Source organism: Dreissena polymorpha, unplaced genomic scaffold (genome assembly GCF_020536995.1).
Source record: "Dreissena polymorpha isolate Duluth1 unplaced genomic scaffold, UMN_Dpol_1.0 chrUn008, whole genome shotgun sequence".
NCBI classification, from domain to species: Eukaryota; Metazoa; Mollusca; class Bivalvia; order Myida; family Dreissenidae; genus Dreissena; species Dreissena polymorpha.
In genome coordinates, this window is record NW_026273322.1 from 692,237 (window position 1) to 716,301 (window position 24,065).

A 24,065-nucleotide genomic window follows, 5' to 3' on the forward strand; every position below is an offset into this window, starting at 1 on the left:
CGAAAGCCTATCCGTAATACACTTGATCTTTTAACGTCAAATTAAACATTACTACTTCCGTTACTAGATACAAGCCACGTGTTTTCAGTGTAAGCGTTCTAAACATAGATTGGTGACGTCACTGCGTTATTGTTATTAAGACCGGTGTGTAACGCGTAGTTGTTGATACGCCTTTATTCATTTAATACATTTATATAATAAAAAATACAGTACCGGCGAACGCAATTCAAATTCACTTATTATTTTTAACGTAATGTTTACTGGGGGTTTAGAACAAGACAATAATTAACCTAGTGAGGTTGACGTTTTTATATGCTTACTTTTTTACTCAACTTCTTTGTCGGTTAAACGTGCGAACTTAAACTGCTTTTAATTTTTTACTCTGCGATGTTGGACTTCAGATGTGTGAACAACTATCCTTTGCCCTTACGCAGCGGGAAATAATGACGTAGTAGATTAAAGTCAATTAACAACCACATTAAACAATGCCGCCTTTTTGGTTTGACCGCAAACGTGAGACAATCGATATGATAACAGGACCCCTGTTAATTGATCGATTTTTGACACGTAGCATAGTCTGCCTATTTGGGTAGGCATTGTCATGGAGACGCTGCAGATATACACAGATTCGAGGTGCAGTTAAGCCTAAGATAAGGTACATGTATATATGGATTTTGTAAATTCCGGGACATTTGACAGATTTCCGGGACAGCGGGACAAGTTCTTCATTTCCGGGACTGTCCCGGACAATCTGGGACGTATGGCATGTATGCTGGAACATTTGGGATTTTGTTTGTTTGTTTACACATAAAGACATACTTTTTAATTTCAAGAAGCAATATATTGATAGGTTTCATTTTTTCCGTACACATTCCAAGAATCATGTCCTGGCAAGAGAGTGTAGGCATATTGACATTATTTATATTCAATACGTTCGAAACATGTTGAACAATTATTAGGATGTGCTCACAATATATTACATCAGAAATAAGCATTTGAATCTTGTTTAAAATTTGCACTTAAAATATAAATTATATAAATTAATAGTAATAAGATTTTTGAAAACGAACAACGCCATTGGTTATATTTTACATGTGTATGTAATTACGTTATGCATAGATTCCCAATATGTTGGGCTTGACAATGCAAATTGATTCGTACTTCAAAATGTTTGGTAAGAATAGCCATAATATACATAAATGCATTTCAGGTAGAAGATAAAACTCGGTTATCAGAGTGCCCAATTTGTTGAAAATCTCTGTTATCCGAAGTGCCCTATATCAGGAATCAAAGCCTCCGCAACTTCATGAATACCACCAATTAAAACATGCTCTATCTTCGTTTATATTTCATTGAATACTATCAAAATTTCAGTATTTGAAGCACAGTGATTACGTACTACATGCTGGAATATCAAACAATTTCTTGCAATATTTCTAAGTAGTTTTATTTTGTTGAAATGTTTACTGTTCATCCAGTTTATGCTGTTTTCCGACCGAATTTTCTATTTTTTGGGGAAAAATCTACCATTCTTCCGTGATTTTTTGCTTTGCAATAGAAAAGGATACACCATTTATAAACTCGACCATCATGCACCTTGTCTAAAAAACTAATCTTCATGATATAACTTTAAAAAAAACTGATGAACTTACCTCTCACGCGTGGCTTTTGTTGTTATCTGGTATCGAAGTGCCATCTGTTATCGAAGTATCCGCATACCCAGCGTGTGGGATCGTTGTTCAATATTTTTTTAATACTCCAAAAAAGGAATGTTTCACTTTTATTCTCTTTCCCTCATTGGCAAACAGGGATGCCTTAAGTGTATCATTAATTTATACAATGTGTGTTGGCATTTAATCATTTGAAAGCTTGCTTGGTTGTCAGTATTAAGTGGATACTGTTTATTAACTATTTCATAAATACATCTTATTTGTTGGCATCTGTTGGACATATTGTGATATTGCTTGATAACTACAGTACTTCAATGTGGTTAACTCTTTCAGTGCTGTTACCGAATTTTGAAGGTCTTTGCAAACAGTTTGGATCCTGATGAGACGCCACAGAACGTGGCGTCTCATCAGGATCCAATCTGTTTGCTATTCTGATAGTATTCTTTGAAAAAAATCGAAGAAAATGCTAATTTAAGAAATTCAGCAGACGACATTTTAGCAGACGACAAATTTCCCAGCATTCAAAGGGTTAAGGGTTTAGCTTACTTCATTGTTTTGAAACGAGCTTTCACGTGAGTTATAATTGAGCCAGGTTCTGGGAACATTGGGATAAATGCATGTACACATTTTACTGTCCCAGATTAATCTGTGCAGTCTGCTCAGGCTTATCAGCAACAACACTTTTATGGAATTTACTGAACTGGCTTATCTTGGACAATTAATACTTCACGCACATGTATTAAACCCAACTTTCCCATAGACTATCACTTTTTTTTTTAATGATTACATTATTTAATTTTGGAAATACATATACAGTTCAAGAAGTAAGTTTATACATAATAATTGCTGATTATATCATCCTTAGAATTGACATAAAAATATGAAATATGAGTTACAATAATTGTACACTTTCATTTCCCATGATCTTCAAATGTTGGATAAAATTAGGTTTAATTGCTATGTTCAAGATTTTAATCGACTGAAATCCACTTCAATTTATGTGGGAATTTAAGTTAGTTTGTGAATGCACTCTACTTTCAGCAACAAGGTTCGATTATTCTCTAGTTAAGCTCTAGCTCACATATGTCCTTAAGTGGATTATCTTTATGAGACTCGTTCTGTGAAAAGGGGATTTATTGCAGGTGCATGAAGTGTAGTCCCATATTAGCCTGTGCAGTCAGCATCAGCTAATCAGGGAAGACACTTTCCACTTTAATGATATTTTGGCTCAAAGAAAGTATCTTCTTAGCGAAAAACCAGAATGCACAGGCTAATCTGGGACAACACTATGCACAGGCAATAAACCCCTTTTCTGCACAGGCTATTAACAGACAACATTTTTTGCCAGGTTTTTGCCTAGACTTGATCAGCGTTCAGAATATTCCTTGTATAAAAAAATCATAAAAGTGTTAGTTGGCCTTCCTGTTTATATGGGAGGATACTTTATGCACTTGCATTTGACGCAGATTTCAAATAACCAGACTCATATAAGAATTATGCAAATGAGGATGATCATGATTTTTTATTGTTTGTAGTAAAATAACACAGATTATTATTGACATAAGGTAGACTATGGTCTTTGATGCTGACTTCACTGTGGTCCATGGTTTTGATCAGAATACCATTTCAATTGATGGTTGACAATGGTTATGGATTTTTTCATTGTCATTGATGCTTGACCATGGTCAAAGATATTTGACCACTGTCATAGTCGTTACCATGGTCATTGGTGGTTGACCATGGATGTAGTCTTTACCATGGTCATTGATGGTTGACCATGGTTGTAGTCTTTACCATGGTTATTGATGGTTGACCATGGTTGCAGTCTATGGTCATCGATGGTTGAACATGGTCATAGTCTTTACCATGGTCATTGATGGTTAACCATGGTTGTAGTCTTCACCATGGTCATTGGTGGTTGACCATGGTTGTAGTCTTTACCATGGTCATTGATGGTTGACAATGGTAGCAGTCTTTATGGTAAAGACTGCTACCATTGTCAACCATCAATGACCATGGTAAAGACTACAACCATGGTCAACCACCAATGACCATGGTGAAGACTACAACCATGGTTAACCATCAATGATGGTCATTGATGGCTGAACATGGTTGTAGTCTTTACCATGGTCATTGATGGTTGGACATGGTCACAGTCTTTACCAATCAATGATGGTTGACCACGGTTGCAGTCTTTACCATGGCCTTTGATGGTTTAATATGGGCATCAACTATTAGCCATTAAATGCAATGCTGACCAAGGAAGACCATGATATAATTATAATCTGGGGTGTAAACAGCCTGACATTTTAAATCATTCAAGTATTTGCAAAGTGGCTACACTTCTTGGAACAAATTCAGTATCATATTGGAAATGATCCATTTGACTCACTCAGGCACATGAGCTTTCACCATTTGAGCTTCATGTTATGCTCTCAATGCATAAGGCATGCTTTCCAAAGTCTAAAATTATCAATGCTTTAATGACTGCCATGTGGTCAGGCAATTATTACACACAGAGAAGCTATTGGTACTTTTGAGAGAAAGGCTTAGACTTATTTGGACCTTAGAGCTTGTACTTTTTTCATACAGAACTGTGTTCTGTTTCTGAACAAAATGATTATTCTTTTGTGGTTCATAAACATGTGATAATTAAGTGTGTTTGAAACATTTATCTTATTTTTAATTACTCTGAACTTACACAACTGGAACCTTGGTATTAAATAGTTTTAAATTTAAAAATTCTGCGTCGGAAACATTAATCATAATGTTGCTCCAACTTGAAATACTTAATGAAAATCATTTATCTTTCTTGCTGAATACATAGAGGTATAGTTTTTCACATTGCGAAAAGGAAATCTGTGTACTGGGCGGACTGTAAAATTGAAACATTTATCACATTTTTGACACATATATTTTTTCTTCTTTTGCACTGAAAACTGTCTATGTAGGACTGTGTTGGAGATATTGCTCCTGATTTCCATACTTTTTACTTTCAGAACTTTGAACCAGTCCCCCCAGGGAGAGAAAGCCTGAGAGTACTGAGCATGGGAACATGCTGATTCATTGATGCTTATTACTCATGGGGAATGTTTTCTCTGTGTGTAAATCTTCCAAATGATGGATTAATGGATTATCAATGTTTCACATAGTCTGGCAGGTAATGTTTTTTTTCTTGCTTATGCTATTTTTATGTCAGGTTTCTTGGTTTTTTTTCTGTACAGAAATAAATGCAAGACTTTTATTACATTCTCCTTAACAGAGGTTCTTATTTAAAAATGAAGAACATCTTTTTACAATGATGTCCTCTCCATTGTAACCATGGATGCAGAGTATGTATTTGTTTTTCTTAATATAAGTTTTAACAATGATTCAAGATGAGTGTCTTACAATTAATGTTGGTACCAATAATATTGATTTTACAGTACTATGTCAGGGAATAATCTAGAATTTACTATCTATGGGTCCCTGAACTCGCAGATTTTAGACCAACGAGTCCCAGGCCAAAATTAATGAGTCCACCTTGAAAAAGAATGGGTCCCAAATTTTGAAAGATACCAAGTAGTAAAGAAAATATGTCTAAATGACACTAGCTCAATAACTATACTTGCATGAAACTTTTAATAATCTCAAAAACTTGTTGAAACCAAACAAAAAACAAATTCAGAGTTATCACTATCTTGTTTGCCTTCACATAGGCTATAACATTATCTGTTACATGAATGTAACCTGTTAAAACATTTCAACTTGATTCAAATCGATGATAATATTATTGTTAACATCCAAATTACGAGCTTGATAATATTATTGTTAACGTCTGAATTGCGAGCCGTTGACCAACCGTTATTAAAGTTTAAATTTGTTTTGGATTAAGCTTCAACACCTTATTTCGGAGGCATTTTTTCTGTATTATTTATGACTAAGTTACACAAAGTTAAAGCAGGTTTTCATCCGGGGACTCGAGAAAATATCATAACACATTCTATTTTAAAGGTCGATTCTAATAGGTTCGTATTATACATCAGCGGCTCAACTAGAGCCAATCAAAAGACTTGCTGGAGTCTTCAAGCCTCATTCGGTTAAACTCAGCGTTCATTGCTACACTTTTGACACGTACACAAGATGGTTCGTACTTATCTTGATTCGCGTATGCGTTAACGGATACAGTTCAGCAATGCGTCCGAGTGGACGCACATATTTCAAAACGATGCGTCTATTTCGATATTTGTGCGTCATAGACGCGGGACGCACATGTAGATTATTCCCTGCTATGTAATGTTTTTTTAATTCACATGCATTTGAAAATTTAATGTTGTGTGTGGTTGCTGAAGGCTTGGTTTGAACCTTTCTTCAGGTTCATTAGTCACTTCCCACCATATTAAGTCTACATTAGATGTAATAGAGATATTTAACCTCACAACAAATATGCTTGTAATTTCATTAGTGAGTGATGAACTTATGTTTTAACCTTCAGGCCATGTATTGTTACATTAATTTCCTTGTTTTACATTAACAAAACCATGTATTTTGTAATGTTTGCCGGTAAGCTGGTACATGTATTATTATTTCTTTATGTCTGTAATATACGTAGGTTGCATGCATATTTAGTTTGACAGGTATTGGAGATTTATTGGCTGTATTTGTAAGGGAGACGGAAAACTACAACGGGCGAGGCATGGTATGGTATTGCGCAAGGGGGGGTTAGAGGGTTAGGGTTTGGGTTAGTGTTAAGGGTCGGGTTAGGGTTTGGGTAAGCCTAAACCCAACCCTAACCCGACCCCTAACCCTAACCCTTAACCTAACCCTTTTTTGGGGTTATCACCCCTGACCATGCCTCGCCCGTTGTAGTTTTCCGTCTCCCTATTTGTAACTGTGACTAGATTTCTCACCAATTTATTGATGGTTCATTGATGTGTATACATGTTGGTGTTACTTTCAACAAACAATCAGTGGTGACTGTGTTTAAATTGCATGCAAGTACATTATGCTTAGAAGGAAAAATATTGCTCTTTCCTTAACAATTCTAGTATCCATAAACAATTGCAATTGATCCTTAAACTATAAATCGCCTACTGAATGTAATAAGTCATGTTACTGACATTTTTATACATTTTTACTTATTTCCATTTTTGTGTTTATTAAGGTGACATACATCAACTGTTAAAATATCAAGTCAACCTTTTTGGTAAAAATAATGTTTTTATCAAATTTTGAATTTGACATAACAAACACATGTCATTTTATGAATGTAAAAAGTAGCGTAATTGACATTTTGTTAAATTTTCAGGAGAAGCAAAAAAATGTTTTATTAAAATAATAATTATTTTTTTCGTATTCAAATTTTCTAATTAGTATTATAATAACACTTGAAAAACGAAACAAAGCTCCAAATTGATATGTCTTTTTTAAAACAATAAAAAAATAAGAAAGGAGCAGTTACCATAATTTCAACACTGAAATATTTTGAGTGCAAAAAATAACGTAAGTGCTCTTACTGTATTTTGGATAATGTCTGAAAATATGCATTCCTGAACAATTCACAAAATGTCAGTTACCCTAGTTATTACATTCAGTAGACAAAATATTAAAATGACTACTTGCATTATGTCATAATAACAATTTTGTGCAGACAATTTTTTTGTTGCAAAGGTTTCAGGTGACATAAATGTTTGCATTTATTTACATACTTTCATACAACTAGAGAAACTAAAACTTACAATAATACCAGGAATTCAGTGTACTATTACTTCAATGTGGTATTGTTTACTTAGGTAAAAATATGTCTTCAGGTAAATAATATGTATGTTTTTATTACATTATTACATTTTAAGTTTCCTGTCAACCAAATTTCCTTGAAATATTGAAATATCAGATGAAGTTTTCTTTATTATTTGGCTTTTATTATTTGATCTGTGTAAATTATATGACCAATGTCATGCGAAAATGGGTCTTCTGCCATATGCAGCAAGTGTAGCTGTAGACCAGCTTGTACATCAGTGAACTCTGGTATGGAGCAACACTGTCCTCTAATAATACCAGTCTACACATTGTGTGACTTTATAGCTGACAGCTTAGCTGACCAGTCTGCAGGGATGCGCAGGCTGGTTTGGAGCTACACTGGCAGCATATAGTATAAAACACATTTTTTCATGACTCAGCTCATATACATGTATATAGGTCTACTCTTGTGTACATTTAGAATACACAATTATGGTATGTACAAATAGTTTTTTTTTTAGCCCCTCAAAGTGAAAAGGGTCCAGTGCAGTTGTCATGAACCAATGCTAAACTTAAGTTTATGAAATCATGAAGTTTATTAACAAAATGGCCATTATATGTGCATGAAATGTTCATATAATGACAAACAATTCACAAACATTTCTTGTAAGGTTTGGTGGGGTGCACTGTTCTTGAACTAAACTAGGAGTAAATTGAAATGTCAACAAACTACATGATACTATATTTATTGCTTCATTGCTGCAAATATACAAGATTGACATTTCAAGCTCATGTAGAAATTACTTTAATGGTACCTATTGCCCCTTGATAAAGACTTGATCATTAAATAAGTGTGAATTAGAGTACCGAATGATAAAGCTTGATAAATTTTGGTTGTTTGATGGAGAATATAGTTACAATTGTGAAGTAGGATTTACAATTTGGATTTCCTGTTCTGACATTATGTGAGCATGCGTTGTTTTTTAGCTCGGCTGTTTTCGGAGAAAACCAGATATATTGTCATAGCCAGCGTGTCAGTGTCGTCCGCAAAACCTTAACATTTTGTTAAGGTTTTGAACATTGGCTCTAAATTCAACCTACAACTTTGAAACTTCATATGTAGCTGCACCTTGATGAGTTCTACATGCCACACCCATTTTTGGGTCACTAGGTCAAAGGTCAAGGTCACTGTGACCCTTAAGCAAAAAAAAATTCTGACAAGCTTTCATTTATTCAAAACTGCACCCGCAGCCGAGCGTGGCACCAGTTATGCGGTGCTCTTGTTTTAATTCATAATTGTTGTTTTGAAAAAAAAATCCTTACCCATGAATATTTACACAAAATGAAGAGATATAGCAATGTGGGTCAACAGGCAGCATCTAAAAATGAAACAGTGTTAAGAAATTGGAAAACTAATATCTTTTTTCGTTTTGTCAGAATGTGGACTTGGCTTGTACAAAAATCCATTAATCAAGGAGGATCAATGATTTTTCAATACTTAGGTAATTTAAGTATTTTATCTGTTGCCAGCAAACTCTCTGTAAAAATAATTATGGTATTACACACTTCATTTGGTTTATGTCACTACTAGTCTAGTGAATGTAATATATAACAAACAATGCAACTCCATGTAAGTTGTTGATGGGCATGTTTATTATGTCCCCCACCACTATAGCGGGGGACATATTGTTTTTGCCCTGTCTGTCTGTTTGCGCCTACTTTAACATTTTGCAATAACTTTTGCTATATTGAAGATAGCAACTTCATATTTGGCATGCATGTGTATCTCATGGAGCTGCACATTTTGAGTGGTAAAAGGTCAAGGTCATCCTTCAAGGTCAAAGGTAAAAAAAAACTAAATCAAAGCGGCGCTGAAGGGGACATTGTGTTTCTGACAAACACATTTCTTGTTGTTGAATAGTATGAGAAATATAATCAGCAAACCTGTCTGTCTGCAGTAAGTAATGTAATGATTAGTGAATGCTGAGAGATTATTTGGAAATGCTGGATTCTCAACCATGCCATTTAAATATAAATATTTAGGCTTGGAAATTACATGAAACGCCTTGCAATTCCATGGAAAGTACATTTGTAGTAATGTGCAAGGGTGACATTACATAAGAAAATGGCAGCATGGTAGTTTCATCATAATTGAGTCGCCGCATATGTCATATCCGGCAAGTGTTGCTCTAGACCTGAGCCCTGCATGCAGTCATTGACTTTGAGTGCCATTGTCTTTCTAGGATGGATTTAAGCATGGCATAAAAGAGCAATTCATGAAGACTCAAGAAGAAACATTTTTCTGAATTGTTTTAGACAATGGTTGTATTGTGATAGCCCTTTATTTTCCTTAACCATGTCTTAACCCTTTACCACTTAGATACATATTTTCAAGCATTTGTTGTCCATTAGAAAGTTATATTTAATCAGGGGTGTGATTTTTCCGCGGATTTCCGCGGATCGGGTTGTCCCGGGGATCACTTCTGAGATTCGCGTAAATTCGTTTAAAAAAATGTGGGGGAGAGGGGGTACCACCGATTCCGCGGACGTATTTCATAAGTGGCCCGAAATATCCACAGGTCGCGAAATCTCTCCGCATTTTACACTGGTAGATTCTGCCTAGGCATTTTTAAAACAAGCGATATAATTGGCTGTCGTTTTCCAATCTTCCAATTAAAATCGGTTTCTTAAAATGTGCTTGGTATTTTTAAGCTGATTCGCTTGCAAATGGCACCGTTGTGAAGCGAAAATTAAGATTATTGAAATGACAAATAGCAATCGCATTAACGACTGACATCATATAGTTTGATAGGAATAATAAAATGTGTTTGCCAACGAAAAAGACTACGTATTACACGCAAGCAACACATATTTTGTTTAGAAATGTGCACAGTGAATTTGTGTCACGGAAACCAGTGTTTGCAAATTGGAGTTCAGCTTACTCGCGAAGCAAAACAATTTAGAAGAGTATATCGTTCGAACATGGAAATAGACAAACATGATTTGATTTATATGATAGTGGATCTGTGTATTATCAGATTCATATGCATATTCTGCTTTATTATGTTTGTCACGCTGTTCAGTTAACTGAAATAGCATTGAACTGAAGATGTGAAATGCAAGATATTGAAAGGTAAACAAATTAAATATATGAATTTAACTCAGTTTAATACATCATTAACACAAGAAGAACACTCAAGTGTGTTTGTTTATCTTTAGTCCATTTACTGTAATTCAATACATTAAAAAAAAACTGCTGCTATTGATCACAATAAATACTGTTAACTTTCCATCCTCAGTATGTTAAATGTGAAGTTTAACAGGTTTTTATAAAGAAATATTGTTATGAAGTTCAAGAAGATGTTTATGTCAATGTCTGTTTTAAGGTTTGTCATTGCGTAATGCGCGCCATTCGCGTAGTCAAAATCAGTCGACAGAGTTTTCCTCCCCTCTGCCTCAATCACACCCCTGTTAATTTGTTATAATAAGACCTTTCATACTAGTTTCAAGTTTTAAAGGCTTCATTTCCAATCCTTAGATTCTAAAAGAGGAGCAAACAGCATAAAACCTAAACAGACTGCGAATTACTCGCAAGCTGTTCTGGTTTTATGCTGTTTGGAAAAGCCATTTTCACTTTGCTTCTTATGGGGGAAGGGGTTAATAAATGCCTCTGGGGGCCTAACAATTATCAGGTGGGCTGAAAAATAATAGGCATTTTAAATTTTGTTTTATGTACATCTATCATAAAAAAACATATTATTAATAACTCTACTGAGTAGTTTATTATGCCAGAGTTTTTGTCAAAATTTGGTCTAAAGCTTGTATTTGAATTTAAGTGTGTAAGAAAAATAAAGTAAGACATGAACATATGGGTATTATTTAAACTATTGGTGGGAGGGGGGTATTAGGGTGGGGCATTTAATACAAAGGGAATACAATTATTGAATTAAAAAAAGTATAGCAAATCATGATCAAGAAAAATATTCATAAAGAAATGCTCATTACAACTCTTAGCCTTGAACTACAGAATAGCAAGAATCACTAGTGAGTTAGGAGAGATTTTCTCTCCCAAACTTCTGACAGCTGTTCAGCAGATATTTATCTTTGTAGAGGGAACTGAAAGATGGTGGTGATAAAAGTATGACACAGGCAACTTAAATGGTTTCTGACTGGCTGAAAATGTTATTTATTGCATGATGATAGATGAAATTTGATAATCATGTTTAAACAAAAAGGCTGCTGGATGATAAGTATCTTTAGGACACCATGACATCCCACAGAATGTTTTCAATTTGAAGACTGAAAAATATTATATGGCTCAGCAGCTAAAACACTAATGGTGTATATACCGAGAAAGTAATGGGTTTACTCCATTAAATAAAAAAGTGAATCTTTGTTGTCACACATTGGAACTGGCGTATGATGAATTGCAATATAATCCTTAATCCTTGATGTTAAAATGCAGCCTTCTTTGGATTAGAATGAATGAAAGACAAGCTCAACTTAAGACTGCAAAATTGCTTGGAGCAGGCATGATTAGAATCACTACTAAAATCTAATTGTTGTTCATATTGAATTATCTTGAAAAAAAAGATTTTTAAAGAGGTTGCAGTGGTGTAGTGGACATGGTGTCTGCCTAGCGATCAGGAGGTCATGGGTTTGATCCCCACTGTGGGAGCGCTCCAAGGTCGCAGTGGTGTAGTGGATATGGTGTCTGCCTAGCGATCAGGAGGTCATGGGTTTGATTTCCACTGTGGGAGCGCTCCAAGGTCCCAGTGGTGTAGTGGATATGGTGTCTGCCTAGCGATCAGGAGGTCATGGGTTTGATTTCCACTGTGGGAGCGCTCCAAGGTGGCAGTGGTGTAGTGGATATGGTGTCTGCCTAGCGAACGGGAGGTCATGGGTTTGATTTCCACTGTGGGAGCGCTCCAAGGTCGCAGTGGTGTAGTGGATATGGTGTCTGCCTAGCGATCAGGAGGTCATGGGTTTGATTTCCACTGTGGGAGCGCTCCAAGGTCGCAGTGGTGTAGTGGACATGGTGTCTGCCTAGCGATCAGGAGGTCATGGGTTTGATTTCCACTGTGGGAGCGCTCCAAGGTCGCAGTGGTGTAGTGGATATGGTGTCTGCCTAGCGATCAGGAGGTCATGGGTTTGATCCCCACTGTGGGAGCGCTCCAAGGTCGCAGTGGTGTAGTGGATATGGTGTCTGCCTAGCGATCAGGAGGTCATGGGTTTGATTTCCACTGTGGGAGCGCTCCAAGGTCGCAGTGGTGTAGTGGATATGGTGTCTGCCTAGCGATCAGGAGGTCATGGGTTTGATTTCCACTGTGGGAGCGCTCCAAGGTCGCAGTGGTGTAGTGGACATGGTGTCTGCCTAGCGATCAGGAGGTCATGGGTTTGATTTCCACTGTGGGAGCGCTCCAAGGTCGCAGTGGTGTAGTGGATATGGTGTCTGCCTAGCGATCAGGAGGTCATGGGTTTGATTTCCACTGTGGGAGCGCTCCAAGGTTGCAGTGGTGTAGTGGACATGGTGTCTTCCTAGCGATCAGGAGGTCATGGGTTTGATTTCCACTGTGGGAGCGCTCCAAGGTCGCAGTGGTGTAGTGGACATGGTGTCTGCCTAGTGATCAGGAGGTCATGGGTTTGATTTCCACTGTGGGAGCGCTCCACTTGAGAGCATTTTAAATTAGCCTTAGGCTTTCTATGCAATCACTCTGGAAGCCTTCTGAGGATCTTCTCTACAGCAAGTACTGGTTTTTCCCAGGAAACAGACCCAAGAGTGTCTCTATAGACTTAAGGCATTGGATGCCATGTAGCTTAAGTAAATAGTTTAAAACTTACCAAAAGATGTGGATTTAAACCCATGCATTGAAAACAGTATTGCTTTATCTATTGTTCTATCATATGTTCCTCTCTTCAGACCTTCATGGGAATCTGTTCTTTAAATTTGCAATACAACAAGAACTTAAGTGGGGCGTGAGTTATTGAAACAAAAACCAGTACTACAACCCACAAATAAACTATAAATCACTTAGTTATTGATTGTGATTCTGAAGAGCAGCTTAGTATCTTGGCAATCTGATGTACACAGGGTAGGTATCCCACGTGACAATTTTGCTAAAAAGGGGAAAATGGCGCCGCCCGTCGCTTCAGATGAATTTTCTTGGTATTTTATTGAATAATACTTAATGAAATACAGAATGCTATGTATAAGAGCCGTGCCAAATGAAACACATGATCGGCGACACCGTGAGTTGCTGATAAATGCCCATCTTGCTCAGAAAATGAAACCGCGTGTCAGAGTAACAGAAAAAATTGCCGATAAACAGGGGTCACGGAGCATTTTTTTTTCAAAATACATGTTTTTCTGGTTGTTCAAGACAGACTCATGGCTGTCGCACAATAACACATCGACAAATATGACTAGCCAAAACATTCTCCAGAAGAAATTCATGATGAATGAAGTGTTTTATCGCTCCCATCCGAAAATGATAAGTAATGGGTCACGCGGACTAACTTGCTAAGATCACATTTTGACCAACATATATTAGCGATGTCATGACGCGTTTAAAATAACTTATGGATACCTCTTTGGTCGCACTGACTTGATTATCATTCCTTTTCTCTTCTAAGACTGTCCAGACTGTGCTGGAAGAGGCAAATAGCTCCCCGGTAACATTAGCCTTCATTCCTAAAGCATGCTTATCGTGGTTCTATCTGGTAAACTGTACTTGTCCATTTAGTAAAGATAATGCCGTCATAAGACAGCAACGTGTAAAACAAAATAGGAAACCACGTCATAACATTGTAGTGTGGTTTATCCCTTAACATGACGGATAAGGCGTGACACCGTTTGCTATATAGACTCAACTAAAACATATTCTATATAGCACTTTTGAATAAACTTTTGGTCTTGGAACAAAGAAACTCTTCCAAGATAGCGTTTCAGTAAACATCAACTCGAAAACCATTTGCAATATACATTTTACCATAGAACAAAGCAAAACTTTTCGAAATAGCAATTTAATTGACATATGGCCATTTACCATTTTTCAAGCAAAACCATGGAGGTCGTATTTTCTATTTAACTTTGGCCACTTTGTCGCTGTTCAGTTAAAAGGTCGTTTCTCATTCATTGAAATGAAGGAGATACGACGTCTTGCTGAACAACGACAATATACAAAACAAGAACATTGGCGATACACTATTAGACAAGAAATCTCTTTAAATTCTCACATTTGTATTACTAAATTGAGCAGGCGCCACAAAATAGCAATACGATACCTTAACAGAAAAGCAACTCAAATCGAGGTTACAGAACAGTGTGTATATACAAACACAAGTTGAAAGTGCAATAGAAAGAAATTCACTTGATTTCCGAAGATGTATGACGTAATCTTTGCGAACACTTGTGAAAATACATATGACAAATAGAGTTGGGCAAAATGATCACACACTTTGGAGAATGTTTTGGCTAGTCATATTTGTCGATGTGTTATTGTGCGACAGCCATGAGTCTGTCTTGAACAACCAGAAATACATGTATTTTGAAAAAATAATGCTCCGTGACCCCTGTTTATCGGCAATATTTTCTGTTACTCAGACACGCGGTTTCATTTTCTGAGCAAGATGGGCATTTATCAGCAACTTACGGTGTCGCCGATCATGTGTTTTTCATATGGCACGGCTCTTATACATAGCATTCTGTATTTCATTAAGTATTATACAATAAAATACCAAGAAAACTCACCTGAAGCAACGGGCGGCGCCATTTTCCAGAACCCCTTTTTTAGAAAATTGTCACGTAGGATACCTACCCTGGTACAAGGTTAGTGTGGTTACTCAATATTTTGCTTCTGACTTTTAGCAGTATTCTGGGAAACTGGGCTGATTCATCAGCAGTGCTTTAGGAAAGACCTAAAATATAGTATGTTTCCATGTCCTATTTTAGACAAACATAGCTGTCAGGGACTTTTCTGCTTTTTAGAAAAAGGCTGTAAAATTGGACCAAATCGCAAAGCAATCGGACCCGATCACAAACTGAAATTGTAAAAATATATCCCGATTTCTAAAAAAATTAAATATATATATTCATAATTTTTTTTAAATAATTGTCTAATTATAATTATATCTCAATTTTATTTTACATACATCTGGCAAAGTATCTAATTATAATTTATATGATTTTGTTCTCCTTGATTGAATTATTATAAAGAGTTATATTAAATTTGTTTTCCCCAAATCAGTGGACTTTTTGTGTGAATTTCATTTTTTCCAGAAATGGCCAAGAAAAGGCATCATAAAAAATTCATTTATTTTTTATTTTATCTATTTAAGAAATATTTATTTGACCAGACTATTTTTCCCCAAGATGGATATGGAAAACCCCTGGCTCTCTTTGCCTTTCCATGTGTATAATTGTCATTAAGCATAGCCCCCTTTACCTTTCCATATTGAATTATTGACAATTTGCGAGCTGCACATGTGAGGCTTATTTAGGATTACACTTCATGCACGTGCATTAAACACTGTTTTCCCAGAGGGCAGCTAAAAAAATCAGTCAAATCAATCAGTGATGACTTTCATCAACTGGTCATCAGTTGCATCCATTCCCTATTATCAGAAAGAAGTAGATCAATTGAAAGAGATTTTACATTTTCTTCTTATTGGCTAGTTGTTGTTAAAATGTTTTTAATTTTTTAACATTGCTGAAAGTGCATTCCCAAAAGAATTTCTAAACAAAAGCTCCTATATATTGCTATCAAAGGTCTTTTCTGTACTTGCACAGGAAATTAAATACTATTTTATTTTTGGCCTTAAAAGTGTGGGTTATTGTTATAACATGTTGTTTGGATGTAGGGAAGTTGTCATGTTTTTCTTCAAAGTGAAATCTAGATTATGATGTGACATTTATGTTAAGTAAATATTTTTCTTTTGTATTATCATGACATTGTTTTCAAATGCAGTGAACCATATTTATAATGGATTGAGGCATGCAGGATAAACCAGCTTCAAAGCATTTACATGTATGTATAAACAGTTTAATTGGGTATGTATACATCATTACAGCTTAAGGGTATACTATCTTATGGAAAATGATAACAAAATTTCAATTTAGGAGTTTTTTATTATGAAAACCTTTCTGTTGATGTTTATTTTTTTTTTCAACATTAATCAATCTTGCTTTTTCTTTTCCTCGAACTTTTGGATTATTATTAGCTTGGCTGTTTTCGGAGAAAACCCGAGGTATTGTCATAGCGAGCTTGTCGTGTCGTGTCATCTGCCGTCCGCGTTGTGCTAATTTTTTTGTGATTGCCTTTTGTCCGTCGTCCGTTGTCTGTCGTGCGTTGTGCGACGTCAACATTTGCCTTGTTCACTCTCTAGAGGCCACATTTATTGTCCAATCTTCATGAAATTTGGTCAGAAGATTGGTTTCAATGATAATTTGGATGAGTTTGAAAATGGTTACATTTGCTTGAAAAACATGGCTGCCAAGGGGCGGGGCATATTTCCTTATATGGCTATAGCAAAATCTTGTTAACACTGTAGAGGCCACATTTATTGTCCAATCCTCATGAAACTTGGTCAGAAGATTCATCCCAATAATATCTTGGACGAGTTCGAAAATGATGTCGGTTGGATGAAAAACATGGCCGCCAGGGGGCGGGGCATTTTTCCTTATATGGCTATAGTAAAACAGTCTAGAGGCCACATTTATTTTCCGATCTTCATGTAACTTGCTCAGATGATTTGTCCCAATGATATCTTTGATGAGTTCAAAAATGGTAACCTTGCCTTGAAAAACATGGCTGCCAAGGGGCGGGGCATTTTTCCTTATATGGCTATATATGGCTATAGTAAAATCTGGTTAACTTTCTAGTTTGCTCAATCTTCATGAAATTTGGTCAGAACATTTGTTTCCTGTGTAGTAAAGTTTGGTTTTATTATGTCAATATTATGTGACATTAACTGTATGATGTAATTTTTCATAACACAGAATGTTCATAGTTAACATAACTGTTTTAGTCATTAACACTTATGATAAGCCTTTCAACTAAGAGATAACTGAAAGATAACTGAAAGAAAGACAACATGTACATGATTTTGCAGTATTTATGCAGTATTTATCTCCCTTGTTTAACCTGGTTCAGTAATCTATTTTTAGTTCTGCTCTGGAATTTGGGAAGATATTGATCATTGATAAATGCACTGTTCTGAGGGAAAATTGACTACTCTGCCATTGATCTCTTCTGAACTGTATAAAATAAGCTGTTTTGGCTGATTTAAACACCTCTTGATGCTTTCTTGAAAAGTTAACAGCTCTTGAAAAAGGTTGGAATTTTGAAAAAATTAAACTCTAAATTATTTTTAACACCAGCATCAAGACATTTTGGCATTATTTTCTAAATTATTCTTATTATTTAGATTATTTTTATTTGGTATTTTCTAAATTAGAAGGACTCTATTCTATTTCAATAACTTTAGTTAATTTTTCTTATTTTTACATTTGATTCACTGAAGTTTCCTAAACTCAATAAATATTGTTCTTTAGATTAAATTAGACCTATTTTGTAAATTAGATTTTTGAAGCACTTTCTAGACTAACAGTAACTTATATTTATATCATTTTTTTGGACAGATTTTGAACTTCTTTTTACAGTCATTAAGGTATTTGCTATATGTTGTTCATTTTTGTAACGATACTTAGATTCTTTAGACTTGGCTTGTACCTGTTCTTAATTTTCTGTGATTGTTCTTCATTTTCCGAGTTCTTGGAATAAAAATTAGTTATTTTTGTTAAAGCTGCCTTGGTTTTCACTTATAAATAAATTCTTTGAGTGTATTAAGGCGTCCCTCCGCATTACATAAGTGCTCACTAAGTTACATAACTTGTAACCGTCCTGTGACCGGTTCATTTGCGTAAGCCAAGGAGACCGCACTACCACACCTGGATAGGACAGTTGAGTTCGATAATGGTTTGGATCGGTAAAAAAACATGGCCCCCAGGGGGGGGGGTCTTTTTCCTTATATTTATATAGTAAACAAGCTTGTGAACACTCTAGGAGTCACATGTTTTGCCTAATCATCATGAAATTTTGTCAAAACATTAGTTATGTGGATGTCAAGGACGAGTTTGAAAATGGTCATGATCAGTGAAAAAACATGGCTGCCAGGGAGTGGGGCAGTTTTCTTTATATGTATATAGTGACAACATGTGAACAGTCTAGGAGACACATTTTTTCCCCAATCTTCATGAAATTTGGACATATCTTGGAAGAGTTAAAAAATGGTTCAGGTCTGTTAAAAAAACATGGCCGCCAAGGGGCCATTTGTTGTTTATTCTTCATGATACTTGGTTAGAACATTTTGTTCCATTGGTATCTTGGGCTGCAAAGAACAGGTCATTTTTTTTTATCTCAGGTGAGCGACTTTGGGTCTTTCAGGCCCTCTTTTTTTAACCTTAACATTTTGTTAACCTTTTGAAAATTGGTTCTAAAATGAAAGTGCTTCCACCTACAACATTGAAACTTCATATGTAGCTGCACCTTGATGAGTTCTACACGCCACACCCATTTTTGGGTCACTAGTTCAAAGGTCAAGGTCACTGTGACCTCTAAAAAAAATATATTCTGACAAGCTTTCATTTATTCTAAACTGCACCCACAGCCGAGCATTGGCACCCGTTGTGCGGTGCTCTTGTTATTACTATTGTTATTATGATTAATTTATTATAATAATAATAATAATTATTATTATTATTATTATGGGTTAAGACATTGGAGGATTTGTATATCAATAAAAAAAATGACACACAATAATTTTTTGTGACATTTCCTTAATTTTCTAAAATGTATTGATTGTATAGGAATATTCTGTAAATGCACTAATTAGAACTGATATAACATAGGAATGTGTACTTTCATTTGTCTGCAACTTCTGTATGGCCTCCCTACATCTCCTATATAATATTATGATAGGAAGGATTTTTAAGAAACTTGGCTCAAATGTTTTTGGTATAGAACGGATATGCAGAAGTCATAAGTCTGTCACGCCTGCTCAGTTCCAAGGTCACACTTGAAGGGCAAATATTTCAAGCCCCTATTTACTGTCAGCTCCATATTTTCTATTCTTTTCTAAGGATTTCTATAAAACTTTGCCCAAATGGTAGAGCCATATAAGCCAATGTGCAGGAACCGTGAAATGCCAGCTCATAAGGTCAAAGTCACACATTATCCCTTTCCCACTCAGAAACAAAGTGAAAATGGCTATGTGCAAATAGCATAAAACCAAATCAGCCTGTGAGTGAATCACTGTCTGTTCAGGTTTTTTGCTGCTCATCATTATCTAAGGGTTGTATAATGAAGCTTTTAAAACTTGAATCTAGAAAGAAAGGTCTTAAATAAAATTTAACTCTCTTAAAGGGAACAAATGCGTCAAAATAAGTATCTAAGTGGTAAACGGTTAAGGTTTATTTCTGGAGCCTCTGTTTTAGTCTCCTCCCTTTATCTCCTATAGCCTTAGAAGGATTCATCAGAAGTTTGCCTTGAGTGTTTCACTTTTAAAAATATTCATTGTTTCTCTATTTTGAGAACATACTTCTGAATATAATCCCAAAAACAAACTATTATCTTCAATATTTATTTTGAGGTTGCAATAAATTGTAGTGTTAATTCTTCCCATGCATAAAGATACCACAATCTATCAAAAATGTCTAATAAGTAACCTTTTAGGTACCAAGTTTACAGACTTGAACAAAATTGTATGAAGCAAAATAGAAACTAACATCGGGTTTAAAACCCCAAAGGCAGAAGTAAAAATCAGGGGTGTAATGTTTTGCAATAGGAGGAACAAAGGACTGTTCAAATTCATTGGTCATAACAGGAAGTTGGTAGTGCATTTGTGGGATAATTAGGTACTGTTATGATGAAGTGTTCTATGAAGTGCTATAAACAATTGGAATTGTGGTATTACAGTATATGTACATAAGCAGTGTTTTTTTCACCATTTAGGGGATTGGGCCGGGTCCCTTTTGATTGGGAAAATTCATGGTGTTTTGTCTAAAATTGGGAAATTAATGTTGTTGTTTTTTTACTAAAAAATGCTTCAGAATTGAGAATAAAAGTGTTTGGAGTATCTTATTTACTAAGGTTTAACTCACATAGCTGGAAGAGATGGTGAACAAATTGTTGAGGTAAACAAAACAAAATGTTTTTTGGAAACCTTAAAATGGGAATTTGTAGGTCCTATTTGGGAAAAATGTACACTTTTTACAATTGGGAATGGGTTTGAATCCGGACCCAATTTTTTTTATGAAAAACACCCACTGATAAGTATGGTTTTAACATAGCAGCAGAGTATAGGCCAAACTCACAAGTGTTTTTACTTTTGTTCTCATCATAATCTACTATCAATAAGCCAATATGTTTTTGAACATTTTGAAGACCTTTTGCCATGGAATAGTGTTTTTATGCCCCCTTTCGAAGAAAAGAGGGCATACAGTGATCGGACTGTCCGTCTGTCTGTCCGTCCGTCCGTCTGTCCCTCTTTCCGTCACACTTTGCGTTTAGGTTTCGAAAAATTCTCATAACTTCTATGTCCCTTGAAATATAACCTTCATATTTGGTTTACATGTGTATATGGACAAGGCCTTTCTATACGCACAACATTTTTTACCCCTGTGCCCTTGACCTTCAACTTAGGGTCCGCTTTTAGGTTTCGAAATCTGCGTTTAGGTTTCGAAAAAATGCTCATAACTTCTATGTCCCTTAAGATATTACCTTCATATTTGGTATCCATGTGTATATGGACAAGGCCTTTCCATACGCACAAAAATTTTTACCCCTGTGACCTTGACCTTCAACTTAGGGTCCGCTTTTAGGTTTCAAAATCTGCGTTTAGGTTTCAAAAAATGCTCATAACTTCTTTGTCCCCTGAGATATAACCTTCATATTTTGTACCCATGTGTATATGGATAAGGCCATTCCATACGCACACAAATTTTTACCCCTGTGACCTTGACCTTCAACTTAGGTCAAATATATGGCTTCAAAGCGGCGCAATAGGGGGCATTGTGTTTCACAAACACAGCTCTTGTTTGATTGATAAAAGGTTGTGTCCCATTTTCAACATAAAATTTCCACAATATGATCATTACAAAATATTGCCTTTTATGATGTGTCAGATATTAGGGGAATTTTGTATTTCTGTGACCAGCGTTGCTTTTTGATAAATGTTTGTGCAATCATTATAAAAGGTAATAGATAACTTCTTGCTTGTAGACATAAAAAGGTATTGTTCAATAACTGGCTTTATCATGCTCAAATATGCTACATGAGGCCACACTTGCAACTTGCCCAGCTTTAGTTGCACTTGCAAATTACCACGGTAAGCAGCTCCTTGAAGATTTACTCATGCAGACATTTTGGTGGCCCAGAAATTACAATTGCATAGGTTAAAAAAAAGAAGATTGCTTTGACCCTAGTTTTTTTAAAACATTGATTGCTGTCCAAAATGGACCAATCATTATATAAACAAGAAATATCTTTAAAAAAGATATACGGCGTAAATAGTTTAATGAATGAGATCAAGGATAGCGAATGTCTTTTTCTGTGCAGTTCTTAGCTGCATCACACGCAGTACGGGATGTTACGGGGAGTTTTCGCGGCTTATTTTACATTATAACATATTGCTGGTCATAAACCTATAGATACAAAACAGAAAACCAAAAGAAGAATGGAAGTGAAATTTAAACATATGAGTCAACCGGCCACACGAGAAGTATCCGTATTTATAGGCGCGTTCTTCGAACAAACCTGTTTTAGTGGTTTGTCGGGCATTGCTATTTGATTCGATTATTAACATTATCAATTATCATCGTGCTAATGCTTAAAGTAATATTATGGGCATTTTGCACTGTTGAATTGAGCTGAAAAGAATTAACAGGTCAAAATAGTTAGTTAAAATGTGGTTACTGATTAATTATCTGCAACTCACCTTGCTACCAGTTGTTTATAAAAATATATTTTATATTCGATATTCTTACGTGACCCACCCAGTCCTGTAAGCTGAAATAATCCGTAAAACAATTTCGTGTCTTTGTGTCGTATGAACAAATCTGCACTAAAACTAAATTTAGGTTCAACTCGTAAACGCATGATCAGTTGTCAAACGAAAGTACGGTTGATATTCAAATGCATTATTTTTCTCTTTCTGGTATATTGTTTTAGTATGATGATGCTGCATTAATTAATATAAGTGTATATGAAGTAGAAACATCAAAAATAATCAACGGTTGAGATAGACACCTATAAACTGTTACATGCTCATAATATCACTCTAGTACATTAGGCAATATGGACGAATAATTATTGTTAAATTTATCAACAATAATATTTATCATTGTATTGTTGAAAACACATTAAGAATCTATTATTTACATACCATAATTATATTGCTGAGTATCTTCATTTAACATATTTCTGGTCTAAAGAAAATTCCAGGTATCCTAGTTCACGGATAGCGTCTTTATTATATAACGATTATTTTACTGGCCGCCAACTCCGGTGATGACCTGTATATAAACTCTGAATGTCCGCGAGTTGACCCGATATACCTCGCGGGTTGAAATGCAATGCTTTAAAGTGAGGCTTCGCTTCCATTGCTCTTTATACTTTTACATGTTAACATGTTGACAGGAATAAGGAAGTAAGTACTAAATATGAGAACATAGCCTTTTAAGTATAAACGCTCTTGCGCTGGTAATACTCTGAAAATAAAAGGTGTACGCACAAACTGTATTGATGTCGAGAATTGAGTGTAAAACTGTTCTATCTATTAAGCCTTTTCATTCGAGATAAAATTGTTTCATACAGTAAAACAGTGTTACAAAGACGCGGATATGTTTCCAATGTTCTGGTGGTATACTCAAATCAGCCAATGGAATAAATGAAGTGTATTCATTCGTACCTAGCCGCGGGAAATTTTATTGGAATTTTATTGGACACTTACAAAGGTCAGGCTAAGGTGAAAAGCTGGCTTATGCAGCTTACGCCGAAAAATCCCAAATGAAAATGTAACATGTTTCAATAATGTTACAATCACACAACTTATATGTTTTTTAGTCTTCAAGGGGAAATAACTGATAGCTTTTCTTGCAGATGCTATATCCTAAATTCCTGTGTGCATTAATTAGAATTTAATAGGCTGCATCCGGTCTTCATTACACAGGCCAGGGTTATCCATACATTGATTTGGAAGAATTGTTTGTGACAGAGAATGGAGAGTAAATGTAGGGTCCCAGGAAGGATCTAATCATAAACATATGGCATTGGTAATAGATGGATGCTGGGTACAATGTGTGTGGTTTGATGGTTACATACCAGTAAATCTTCCTGGTCCACTGAAAAGTATTAAAGGCACTGCAGTAGCCTTTAAAGCCATCAACTTGATTTAATTATGATGCATTCCTCTTCTAACTAGAGCCATTTAGAGTAATTTTGCATGTCTGAGTGTGGTTATTTCCTGTGAGAGTTCATGTAGGAACCAAAGTACAGTAAATTGCAACAGAAATGATACAATACTATCAGCCATATATTGCATATAAAAATGTATCATTCAAGGGTCCAGTAGGATCACTGTAGATTTCAATTGATTTCTCATTGGTTGAAGGATTACCAC

The 24,065-nt window shown here is 35.6% G+C and overlaps 1 protein-coding gene across 6 annotated transcripts in view; it reads left to right on the plus strand.

Annotated features, from left to right (window-relative positions):
- Nucleotides 1–24,065, plus strand: part of LOC127863423 (serine-rich adhesin for platelets-like) — a 91,973-nt gene that overhangs the window by 21,188 nt on the left and 46,720 nt on the right. For 5 of the 6 annotated variants that reach the window (XR_008041049.1, XM_052402942.1, XM_052402947.1 and 2 more), the window contains exon 2: nucleotides 4,670–4,830. The gene's annotated coding sequence lies outside the window, so the exon portion shown is untranslated. Of the gene's footprint in view, nucleotides 1–4,669; nucleotides 4,831–16,354; nucleotides 16,415–24,065 lie in introns of all 6 variants that reach the window. The other variant, XM_052402944.1, reaches the window with a different exon arrangement.